This window comes from Drosophila virilis, chromosome 2 (assembly GCF_030788295.1).
Source record: "Drosophila virilis strain 15010-1051.87 chromosome 2, Dvir_AGI_RSII-ME, whole genome shotgun sequence".
Lineage (NCBI taxonomy): Eukaryota > Metazoa > Arthropoda > Insecta > Diptera > Drosophilidae > Drosophila > Drosophila virilis.
Genome location: NC_091544.1, coordinates 30,155,427 through 30,167,558, shown reverse-complemented (window position 1 = coordinate 30,167,558; position 12,132 = coordinate 30,155,427). Strand labels below are relative to the sequence as shown.

The 12,132-nt window shown below is 35.8% G+C and overlaps 1 protein-coding gene across 1 annotated transcript in view; it reads left to right on the top strand.

The window, feature by feature from the left end:
* The first annotated feature begins 1,366 nt into the window (after positions 1 to 1,366).
* Positions 1,367 to 12,132, top strand: part of Nlg3 (Neuroligin 3) — a 90,777-nt gene continuing 80,011 nt past the window's right edge. Inside the window, exon 1 of the mRNA XM_002056403.4 lies at positions 1,367 to 2,012. The gene's annotated coding sequence lies outside the window, so the exon portion shown is untranslated. The remainder of the gene's footprint in view (positions 2,013 to 12,132) is intronic.

The window sequence follows — 12,132 nt, the reverse complement described above, 5'->3', positions numbered from 1 at the left end:
GCTAGAAGCCATTGGAAAATGCTGTGAAAGCTATTCCGACAATTTATTGAGCGATGTTGCAGCAAAATTATCGAAATGGAGAACGATTTTAAGATTCTGAAATAATGTATAAATTCTGAGGGCCTAGCACGATTCGAACTGTTGAGGCCGTGCCGAGCAAGCTTTGAGCATACAATTTCCATTATTCTAGCCTTTAAATAAAGTTAACTCAAACTTCAACTTTAAATGAAAATATGGTATGACTCTACAAACATTTCGGCTGTATTATTTTTTAGATTCAATTCCACAGATTTTAAATTTGCCCTGTTGTTAAAAAGTAGAACTATCGACTTTACAAAACTTATGCCAAAAATTCAAACCGTCAGGAAAATAGCTAAAAGCTTAAAGCACACAAGCAACTGGGTCTACAAATATCTTTATCTCTTTTAGATAACATAACTTTGCCTTTGCGAGCAAGCTTTTCTAGAGCTGTTGATTCAGCTGAAATAACTTTTATCCATTATCCTGCAGTAAACAAATTTAAATCGGAGAACTTTATTTCGACACCATTTCTTAAGGCTTACAGCTTACAAGTTGCAAAAGTTATTTTGGGTTTATAACTCTGCTAACAACATGTTACCCCTTATTTAAATGTTTTGAGCTTTACGCTTTTGCAAAGAGTACATTCTAAAAGCTGTGATACAATGAACCTAGTACAGAAACCACATATGAAAAAATGTTATCTCTCTTATGCACATACATTTATCAGCTAATGCCACTTGTATAAAAATAAAAGTCAAAAATAACGTTAAATAAATGTTCAACATATATAAATATTAATTAATTAAAATAAAAGTTAAAAAAATAATGTGAGATATAAATATAAATATAGCGATCTTTTAATTTGCTAAATATATTTGCTTTTTACCTGCGAATACAATTTATTTATGTTTTTGCCTTATGTTTTTCCTTTCTATAATATTTTTAAATAAATATATATGTTAACTAAGTTTTGATTATAGTTTATTACGAAGTGCCCACTGTCGCTATAAACATTTCGAAAATCTTCAACAGGGGCACCAGGCGAGAAATAACCCTGCTTTTAAACATAAAATAGTACCACTTAGTCCCTCATTTTCCCTCCGATAGCATGTTGGGAATTTTTCGTTTGCATTGCCTCACAGCAGCCGACGCACCACAGAGTACGTTGCGCTCTCCGCCGAAGCAATACTGTAGTTTGCTCAACGGCCGTTTGGCGCTGCTGTGCACTATATTCGAACTCGACTGATTCGTGTGCTTCGTGGCCAACGTTATATGCCCGAAACGGGCCAAAACGAAGGACTGAAATGTGCCAGCGCCCGTATCTTGCCGCTTGAAGTGGCGAGTTTTCGTGTCAGTTCACGTTCGATATTTGTGTTGTTTGGTCGCGGCAAACGGGGCGCACGAAACGCAGCAGCGCAACGGAATCGAGTGACGCGTCGCGATTTTAAATATATTCACAACAATGGGTGCGTGTGTCTGTGTGTGTTTCGGCGAATATGTGTGGACATTGCGCTAAAGCAATTCCAGTTGTGGCATTAACCAAAAACAACGCCCAAATAAATATATATTTAAATTTAACCACAGAGAATAAAACATAACATCAACAACAACAAGCGGAAATCAACAGCAGCCGCAGCCAAGTTAAAGTGTTTGGCGAGTGTGCGAGTGTGTGTGTGTGAGCGTGTGTTCGGTTTTTTGTGTAGCATACATCACAGGCGCCAATAAGTCCCAACTTGCAAAAGGCGCTGTTTACTTCAAGGCGGCCGCACAAGAATAAATGGAATTTATAGCCCAACAAGAAAAATCCCAAAAAAAATATACAAATCAAAATTCAGCAAAAATTAAATGCTTTGTGCTAAAATCCAAGTGCTTTGCTAACAGTGTCGAAAAAGAAATATATAACTAGCGTCCCGAACATATCCCAAAATAGAAAACAGTGCTGCACAACGGAGGACAGCCAGGATTCGGCACTTGAATACGTCTATAAAACGGTAATTGAGTCATAAATCATTTATAATTAAATTGTGGCTCGCTTTGTGTGCCGGTCACTTCGCCACGCGGCATTTAACTTGAAAGAGATTTTCATTTGAATTTTCAATTTTGGCTATTCGACCGTTGGCTGGAAATTATGACCAGCTAATCTGTCATGCGGCAAGCCAAGCTGATTGATTTGCTGCAACAACACCTGCTGCGATGCTTATGCCCCACATTTTGTAGCTGGACGCTTGGCTCCAGTTCTTGTCCATAAGCACATTTGCCAAATTGGCAATACCTTGATGCCATTGTTATTGTTGACTGTCATGTTTGGGGCATTTGGTGCATTGTTGACAGCGGCAACAGCACAATTAGCCCACAAGTCGCTCTCTGACCCGATCTGACTAGGAACTATGCCAATCTTTGGGCTTCAAGTGTTTTGTGCGCGTGTTTTTCGTGCTATTGTTTTTTATATCCAGCCTTCAGTTTACTGCTTGACATGCTATTTATTTGGGACAGCGATTGTGATATTTATAGAAATTGGTTGTGATGCTTTAAGTAACATTTTGATACAAATATCTTCTCGATAATCTTGAATATGGCTTAAAGTTGCACTCACAATGGATTACTTGGCAGTGGAAAAGAACACTCAAGGCAGCCGCGTGAGTTTTTACACTATTCGGTTAGTTCCTGAAGCTTTAAGTAGAAGCCCAAAAATCTAAAATGCAATTAATTGTTTTGTATTAAATATTTAATTTAGAGTAAATTCGTACACTCTTATATATTTTAAATATTATAAGAAAGCAGAAAGAATAATAAATAAATCAGTCAGAGTCCAAATACTTTACTTGCGAAATCTCCAAAATATGGACTGTATACATATCCTATATATAGACAATTTTAGAATAAAAGACCGCAAATTCTTTAGGAAGAAAAATAAAGACTTTAAAAACACTTCAAAATACTTTATTGAATATTTGAATGCCGAAATATTTTTATAAAAGATAGGCATTCAAAAAGACATCTTCGAATCGAATATAACTATATAAGCGTATATAGATACGAAGTTACAATCCGTAGATGATGATATTTGTGTGAACATTTTTAGACCTTTCAGAAAATCTGCTTATGCAAGTATTTAAATATTTTATTTTAATTATATGTGCATACATTTATTTTTATATTATATTTATATGTATCATATTAAAAATTAAATTAATTTTTATTATTATTAAAAAATTTAATTAATTTTTATTATTATTAAAAAATTTAATTAATATAATATTTGAAATTTATGTAGCGATAAGAATAATAAAAAAAACAGCTAAATCTTTTAAGCCTTGACAATTAACAGTGTTAAATTTAGATTCAGGAAAATATTTTCAATATTTACCGAAAAATTTTTAAGATACCAGAGACTAACAAATAAACAATACAAATATTTAAATTTTTTCATGTTTATATTTTAGGTAATTATTTTTTGAATATTTTTTTACTGATTAATATTTTAAATATTCACATATTTTAACATATATAATATAATAATGTATATTTGTACAATATTAATTTACAGATAAATATTTTAGATTCATAAGCCATATATAATTATTATTTTTCTTTCTGTTAATATTTTTATTATATTCAGAAATTGTTCTAACACAATTATAGTTTTGTCATACTTAATTCATTTGACGTCACGTACTTGACTCTAAATTAAATATTTATTGTAATGCGAAAATAATGTGGAGACATCATCAGGCCAAGGTGTAAGGGAGCGGCAGTTGGGTTCACAGGATGTAGACCCCTTGGGTGATGACTATTGTAATTATTTGCTAGGGCGGAAGTGCTTAGTTCATGCATGGGAACCCTGCTGCCGTCTGCGGACTGCCGCCTGCTTAGTCGTGATTAATAATGCTTAATTGCAAGTATTTGCGTGGCTAAAGAAACTGGCAAGTGGAGCCCGCAGCGGAGCTTTACCGTACGGCTGCGACTTGTACGTTTGATTGATTACAACATTTTGTCGTACTAATGTCAGGCGCAACAAGAGCGCCACTAAGCCTCTTGATAAGTTTTGCGTATACTTAACTTAACACTAAAGATTAGTAGCGCTTAACGATTGATAGCGCGAGGGGCAGGGAATGTCAGAGAGGTGTCCGCCAGAGCGTTCAGCACTGAGATTGGCGCCCAACATGAAGGCATCCCCCAAGTTTAGGGCTAATCAACAATTAATGAGCAATTAATATGCAATTTAGGTTCGTCATTTCGTTTGTGTATTTGTGTGTGTGTGTAATCAAGTGTGCCTTAAATGCATTAATAAGTATACGCAGACCACTATAATTGTGTCTATCTGTCTGTGTGACTTTGTCATTCATTACGCATACGCCATGTGCGAATAAAAAATATAGATTAATGAAATAAACATCGATCGTTTGATCAACTTTATGAATTAAATAGCATAAAAAGAGCCAGCAAATTTTTAATTATTATTTAGCCAAGCGGGCCTGCATAGATTTAATAAAATTTAATACATTTAACTGAATTATTACAATACGTTTGCAGGCACGAATGAATTGTATTTGCCTTGAACCACACAACACACACACACACACACACACACACACACACACAAACTATTTCCATCAATTAAAATTGCATATAAGGCCTGTTATAATATTTTATGGCTTGCTTTCAAAAATAAGATATCAAATTGGTTATGAAATGCGGCATAACGCAATTAATACTTATTTATTTATTTATTATGCATTTTTCTGTGCACTTTATATTGTGTGCCAACAAAGTATTTGTTTTTCCACACACTCTGCAACAAAAAATAAAATAAATAAATAAATGAATCAAAAAAGTAGACGTGCTATATTAATTAAGTTTTAATATATAACAAACAAACTGGCGACAAACAAAAAAAAAACGTTATAAAAAGCAAAACAAAATGTGCGGAATTAAATTCTTGCCACAAATATAAACACAAAGCCTGTTGTGTTTTTGGTCAACACGCAAACAAATTAAAAAAGCATTTGCAACATTTTTCTGTTAAAAAACATAAAGCGCAATAAAATAATTATTTTTTTCAACTGTGGTTAAGTTGAAGTTTAATGCGCTGCCTCCATGATTGATTAAGATGGCAAAGCACGTGCCGCTAAGCTCTAAATAATGGCAATCATAAATCACGGGAATTGGCCTTGTCAAAAGGCGAATATAATAGCTAATGCTGAGACAACACGCAGCACTTGTCGTTCGGTCCACATGGATTTATGTCACAAAAAATAGTTCGAGCACCAAAAAATGTAGTTAGTACGAAAATCTAGCCCAAAATCTGAGGAAAGTTTTCTACGAAAAATGTTGTTTGGCTATTAAAAATGAATTAGCTTTGAAATAATTAAGAATTGAACCTAATAGTACTAAAATTAAATGGCCAATTAAGTTCACGCTCGGGTTATTAAAATCTTATTTAAATTAATTAAATGTTTAACAAGGTTTAAATTAAGAACAGCTACACAACACTGAGTTCTACCAGAAATGATATTACAACTTTTGTAGCAAGGGAAATCAAGTTTGCTTATAATGTATTAAAAACGATTTCCATAAAAATATATTCAAATAATATCAAAAAACATTAAATGAAATGTTTCATCAGAGGCTAATTCCAACTGTTATCTTCCGTTGGCCAAGCGGTTTTTCGCATTGTTTCTCAAGCTAACTGGTTAAATGCTTAATAGAGAAATCCCTTGTCCCATTTTACAATTTGTTTGCATCATTTCCGCTGCATATAAATAATGTGCAGCACGTAGTACCATTAAGCCCCCGCGTCTTGCACCGCCGCGACAAATAAAAGCCAACAGTTGTGCATAATTAAATAAAAAGAAAAATGCATATTTCTGGCGCCCATTCCAGCAAGTGCGACTGCAGCTCTGCAGGCTGTGCATTAATTCGATTGTTTTTCCCTGTATTTTTTGTTTTTGTTTATGGGGCAATTAGCAAACTTTTCTGGCTAGCTGCATAAAAAGCGTATAAAGTGTTGCATACTTTACTGCACAAAAGCCCAACACAGGACATAGCTGTGTGTGGGTGTGCAAAGTGCATGCTGCTTGTGCCATGTAATTGAATATTAATCATACGCCAGCGACGACCATAACTCATACGACACGTTGGCCCCGGCAGGTAACGAGACTCGTTCAATGCCATAAAGCACTACACAATAAAATGAAAGAAAAAAAAATGGGAATTGATGCTCAATACTTGCTGTGTATGTGTTTGTGTGTATCTGTGTATGTGCCTGCCACATTTATGTGTGCAACAGCAAACACTTAAAAAACAAGCAGCAACAACAACAACAAGAACTACAATGACAACTGCTCGTGTCACAGTGGCTGTTGGAAAGGCACATACACAAAGCGAGAGCCATAAATAAATTTGCTCATATTTCAACACATGAAGAATAATTAAATTCGTTTATATTGCACATGGGAGCTGCTAACCATGCCTCTGCGCATACCCCTCCTTCCATTCTTCCAAAGTCGTTTAAGGGAATATTTCGTTTTATTTTTTTTGCTGTTTTTCGCTGTTGACATTTATAATGGAAATGAATGCTGATGCTGCAGCTGCCACGCCCAGGCCCCTATTTTTTGCTGCCGCCCAATTAATTGTTTTTTGCTGCAGCCCAAAAAATGTTTTGCAGTTAAGGCAAAAATTATTACACCGCACAGCAGAGTCGAGATTGTCAAGTTTATGGCACAAGCTCGGCTATTTTATTTTTATTTCCATTTTTTATTGGGGGCATTTACAATATTGGAAATTAATTAAGGTCCCATTTGAGCACTGCCTCGAAGCGCTAATTTCAATAACTTTTAATGGCAGCGCTCTTTTTTGTGAAAATATGTATTTTAATATATTTATTTATACGGTACATATTTTTTAACACAGAGTTTATCGACGAGCGGCCATAAGTATTCGAAAAATTCGTATGTTATGCGCAGGTTTCAAGGACTACATTTATTAATTATAAATAAATTAAATATGTGTGGCAGAAATATAGCAGGACACTCACTTTTTACAACAAAAATCGATTATTTCTTGTTGTTCTGAGAACATATTAAAATAACTTTATTAACCCTTGATCTATAAATTCTTTTTTTTAAACTCGGAATGTTTGCAGCGCTTATATTAAATATTTTTAATATTTATATTTTTTCAAATTAAGTTTTTTTCAAAGTCTTTGTATTTCCACCCATTTTCCCCGAGCCTACGTTATATTTAAAATTTAATTGCCTTTAAAATGATTTTTCTCTTTTATTTTATTTTCTTCTCTTTTTTTCAATATTTTACCGGCTGATTAATGGTTTGAATTTGGCAGCTGAAATCAGTGAAGCAAATTAAAGCGCTGCATTAAGAACGAATTGAATGCCTTGTAATTGAGCGCCATCGCCGTTGGTCTGCAGCTGGAGCTGCCTGGTACTGCCAGGACATTCGGTCATAAATTTCATTGCGGCTGCCATTAAATGAGCAGCGATTCTTCTTCTGCTACTGCTGCGTTGTGTGCAGCTCGTTTGATTAAATTAAAAAGCCGCGCAAACACATGATAAATGTTTTATTGTAAATTGTAAATATTAATGCGACTGTGCTTTGGCTCTGATAATTATCAGCCCTTTTATTCACTCTTTAATTTTTTACAAACAGCACACAAGCAGGCATATATTGATTAAAATGCTACCGTTAATTTAATTTCCATGCGTTACATCATTACAAAAACGCCACGTGTGTCAAAGTGTAAAGTTTCCTTTCCATTTTTTTATTTTTGACAAGTTGTCATGTCGCTTGCTCCGCAAAGCGACAATAATGCCGCCAAGCCCTCAATTGCTCAGCATAAGTCACCAAGGAATCATAAAATATCAATGCCGAAGCTTTGTCAGCTTCAATTTGTAACGTAACAAAATATAAAATATTAAATGTGCCTGACAGCTGCAAATAATAAGTTCAGGAATTCCATAAGCTACGTACGTTTTCGTATAGGTCTAAGGTATATTTATGAATGTATTATATATATGAAAATTTGCAAAATTATTTTCTAGTACAAAAGAAATAAAAGAATAAATAATCAATAATAATCAATAATAGTGCGAGAAACCCCGCCAGCTTATTACTATTTCTGGATAGTTACATGAATATTTAATTAAAAGTACAAACGTAATCCAAAACAAAAATAAAATTGTTCTAACACAACCCCCAATTTAAAAATTCCCAAACAAAAATTAATTTGCCTCAGAAACATGCGTGCCCTGCTTGCCTATAACAATTCCTTTAAGTGTAGCATTTGGTTTTACTTTCTCTTAGCTGATTTGCAAAAGACACACTCACACACCAGTACACACACTCGCACGCACTCGCACATTTAGACACTAGCAAGATGTCGCGTCCTTTGGCACTCATAAAGGCTTTAGCCGTCTGACACTTGTCTCCGTGTGAAAGAAATAACAGGAATAACACGCTTGCCTGCGTGCCTACCGAGCATTTGTTTTTTATACCCTGCCAACCCCCTTCTTCTGTTTTCTTTAATGCCCAGCCGACTCCCTTCACAGACATCCTGTTTAAGAATTTTAATTTTAAAAATGTCTTCAAGTGAATGCAGCACCTTCGGAGGCAACTTTGGATTTCAGCCCTAAGTGACTTTGTGACGAGTTAATATACAAATATTAAAATTCTGTGAAAGTGAAAGACAACCTCGAGGGTTGCTTTAATTATGTGACGTTTTGAAATTATGATGTTCGGCTTGATGAACTTTTTGCTCCGGGACTAAAAAGTCGCATATGCAAAAAATTAGTCAATTATGATAAATTATGTTGTTGTTTGGCAATTACAATAACATATTCATATGAATATTTTATTCATACGAGATTCAAATGAAATCCTTATTGACTTCAATGTAAACGAAATTCTCAATCATTTACTTTATTAAATAAATTTCTTTTTAATAATAGCAAAATATATTCAAATACGTATTCATATTAATTATTGAGTTATTATTTCTTTATTATTATCGCACATAAACAATTTTTTAAATGTTGCTAACTGTAGCCAAAATTTGTTTGCCACATGCAGAACTCAGTGACTGTGACTAACATCAGGAAACACGTGATGTGCGACCACGCCCATGGCGCCCAAAATGGCGCGTCAAGCTGGAAAAGGAACAGCTTGCTTGGCTACGCATTTGGCTTATTTATGGGCTCAGTCAAGTAGTAGACTCGACCGCACTTTCGCTCTTACTGCCACTTGTGCCGCACATTGTGCCAACAACAATAAGAGCGATGACGACTGATGATATGCATGTGTAGCAGCAGCCAGGAGATTGCTCAAGATAAATAATCAGAAAGGAAGACTAAGTAGGGCAGCGCTGCTCAATAGCCATGGCATAAGCGGCAGCACAATGGAAACACTTGATTTATATTTATTATGTTGGCCTGTCAATACTACGGGCCTGTTCGAGTGCTGGGCAGCCTTTCGGCAGCTTTATTATAAGACAATGGCGTTGACAGCAAAGAAATATGGCCACTTTTCGAAATGCCAAATGGCAATTAAAACTAATCAACCCCACACCCAAATAACAAAAAGTGTGCGCTCGTGATGGCAGCTATTTAAGACAGCTATGCGGCATTCATTTGTGCATTCAATCATGCATTCAGTTATTCATGCGCTTTGCATATTCGAGTGCTGCGCCCCGCTTTTGTCTGTGCGACAACCTTGAAATGCATGACTTTGTTGTTGTTGCTGTTCCTCGCCGGGCTGTGATTAATTGAAAATAAACCTAGTCGACAACAATGAATGAGTACATCATCATCATCATCCTCATCATTATCCTCAGCATCATCATTTGGGTATTCAGTAAAAAATATAGCACGAACTGTTGCCAACTATTAATATCCATTTGTGTAATGCCAAACAATGCGACTGCACACACACTCAAGCACACACATACGTAGACAGGGGGCCGTGGGTGACAGGAAGTAGAACTTTGCTGCCGCATGCGACAGTGCAAAGCAGCGAGCTCATGTGTGGCAATGATTTTCAGTCTGAATGGTTTTGCTCGCATTGTTGCATTGTGGCAGACGAATTTCCATAATTACAAAAAAAAGAGAAGAAAATTGTTGAACAGACTCTCAAATAGAAGCCCAACCTTGAGCGAACTGAGGCCACAAATTTTAAAGCCGACAACACGGCATATGTGGAATTTTTATGCAAATGCGCGAACAATATACACAAACAAACACAAGCACTCGCACACCGAGAACGGATCATCAAACAAAACCGAAACCATATCCGTATTCCGATGTTGCCTTTTCTACAGTTACTGAGATTTCCCTTCTTTTTTTCATGCGGGTTTTCTCTTTATTGTCGATGGCGACAGAGTGTGAAAATGCGAGCTTTAAATAAATTAAATGTAATATATGTGGCTGGATAAAATGTCAGCGCTGAGTATGGCACGAGATGTGTGAAAGGCATGATTTTCCATCTGCTCGGAGAGTGTATTAAATCAGATTTGCCTTCTCTTAATATGCCGCCGTATTCAAACGTCAATGGTAATTGAAAACCTATTTGAAATTTGGTTGCAATTAATTAATTAACTTATCAAGGATTTCACTGATATTCAGAAGTTGCCCTTTACTAATCGGTGCAAAGCAGCATGTCAAAAATAGAGTCCTTCATAAATATTAGTTTCAAATAAATCGCCTATTTAGCGGCTTTAAAATGCGTTAAAGCCTAATATAATGTACCAGCGGGCATTGCCCGGAATTTTAGAATTTTAGAAATTTCCTCTCCAACAGGTACATAAACGTAGAAAACTAAACTCCATCTTTTAAACTTCACTTCTTTTTAAAATTATGTATAAAGTGCATCCAATTAATAACTAAATGTTGAAATCTGACGTTTCCGCCCTTCTAGGTCCACACCAAAAATTTGTGAATCGCACTTTTTATACTTTTTGCTTTGTGAAACAGATCTCAAATGATTTTTCATGTAGATCTTTGGAAATGAATTTGAGCGCGAAACGTCACCCAACAAATCATTGACCTCCGTTTCCACCAAGGAGGAATACATTTTGAGAAGCCGGAATAAGATTAAAATATTAAAGATATTTCTCAAATTTAAAGTTAAGAAGTATAAACCAAGCCCAAAAGATCATATCATAATTTTAAGTCCTCGCCTTCTTGAAATAAAACATGAGAGTAGAAATCAAAACATGGCCAGTGAAAGAATACTTTTAATTGCCTCTATAAGATATGATTCAGAAATTTGACCAAATTCTAATGACAGATATGTGCAAGAATAATTTAAGAAATATTTATCACAATTTTTACAATATTTTTTCACTTTTTAAATTAGCCTTGTCCATGTTGAGAATTGTAACAGAGCAGCTCGTCAGAGGCAGCCGACTGACAACCAGCTGATGTTCATTGTCAAAAACGCATCAAGAGCCAACAACCAAAGGGTTGTGAATGTTGGTCGAGGGGCGGGGACTCTGTGCTAATTTGTTTTTGCACTTGTTGTCTTTTGTGTTTCTGTGTCACGGTCAGCTGGCAGCAAAAAGCAAAGGACAGGCGAGCGTGTGAGACCCACAGAGAGCAGACGGCCTGTCAATCAAGCTAACGCTATGGTCAAAAAGGAACAGTTGGAAGCCCCAAAAGAAAAACAAGTAAAAGGGGAGAGGAAGGCAAAAAATAAAAAAAAAACAAGCAGACTGTACAACTGAATGTCTTCATTTGGCAGTCGCACACACAGAGAAAAGCAGAGCAAGGGAGTGATATATATGAAAGAGGTGGTTGCACAGAAAGAATTGTCAGGCCAGTGGGTTTGTGCTATGAAAACTAAATTAATGTCAGCTGGCGACCCCTAACCCCCAACCACGCCTCACACCCGCATTTGAGAGCCAGCGTGTAACAGCTTTCTTTCATCAAAGCGAGTTTAGTTTGCTTTTTTATTTTTGCTCGACCTTGTTAATGACAAACAATATGCATAGTTTTTCCAGCTGCCGCTGTTTCATCTGCAATTTTGTCTCACAAAATGGCCGAGCCATGGGCTACGGGGCACATTCACAACAGCAGGCAGCACTCTGCTCTGTTTGAAGACCCC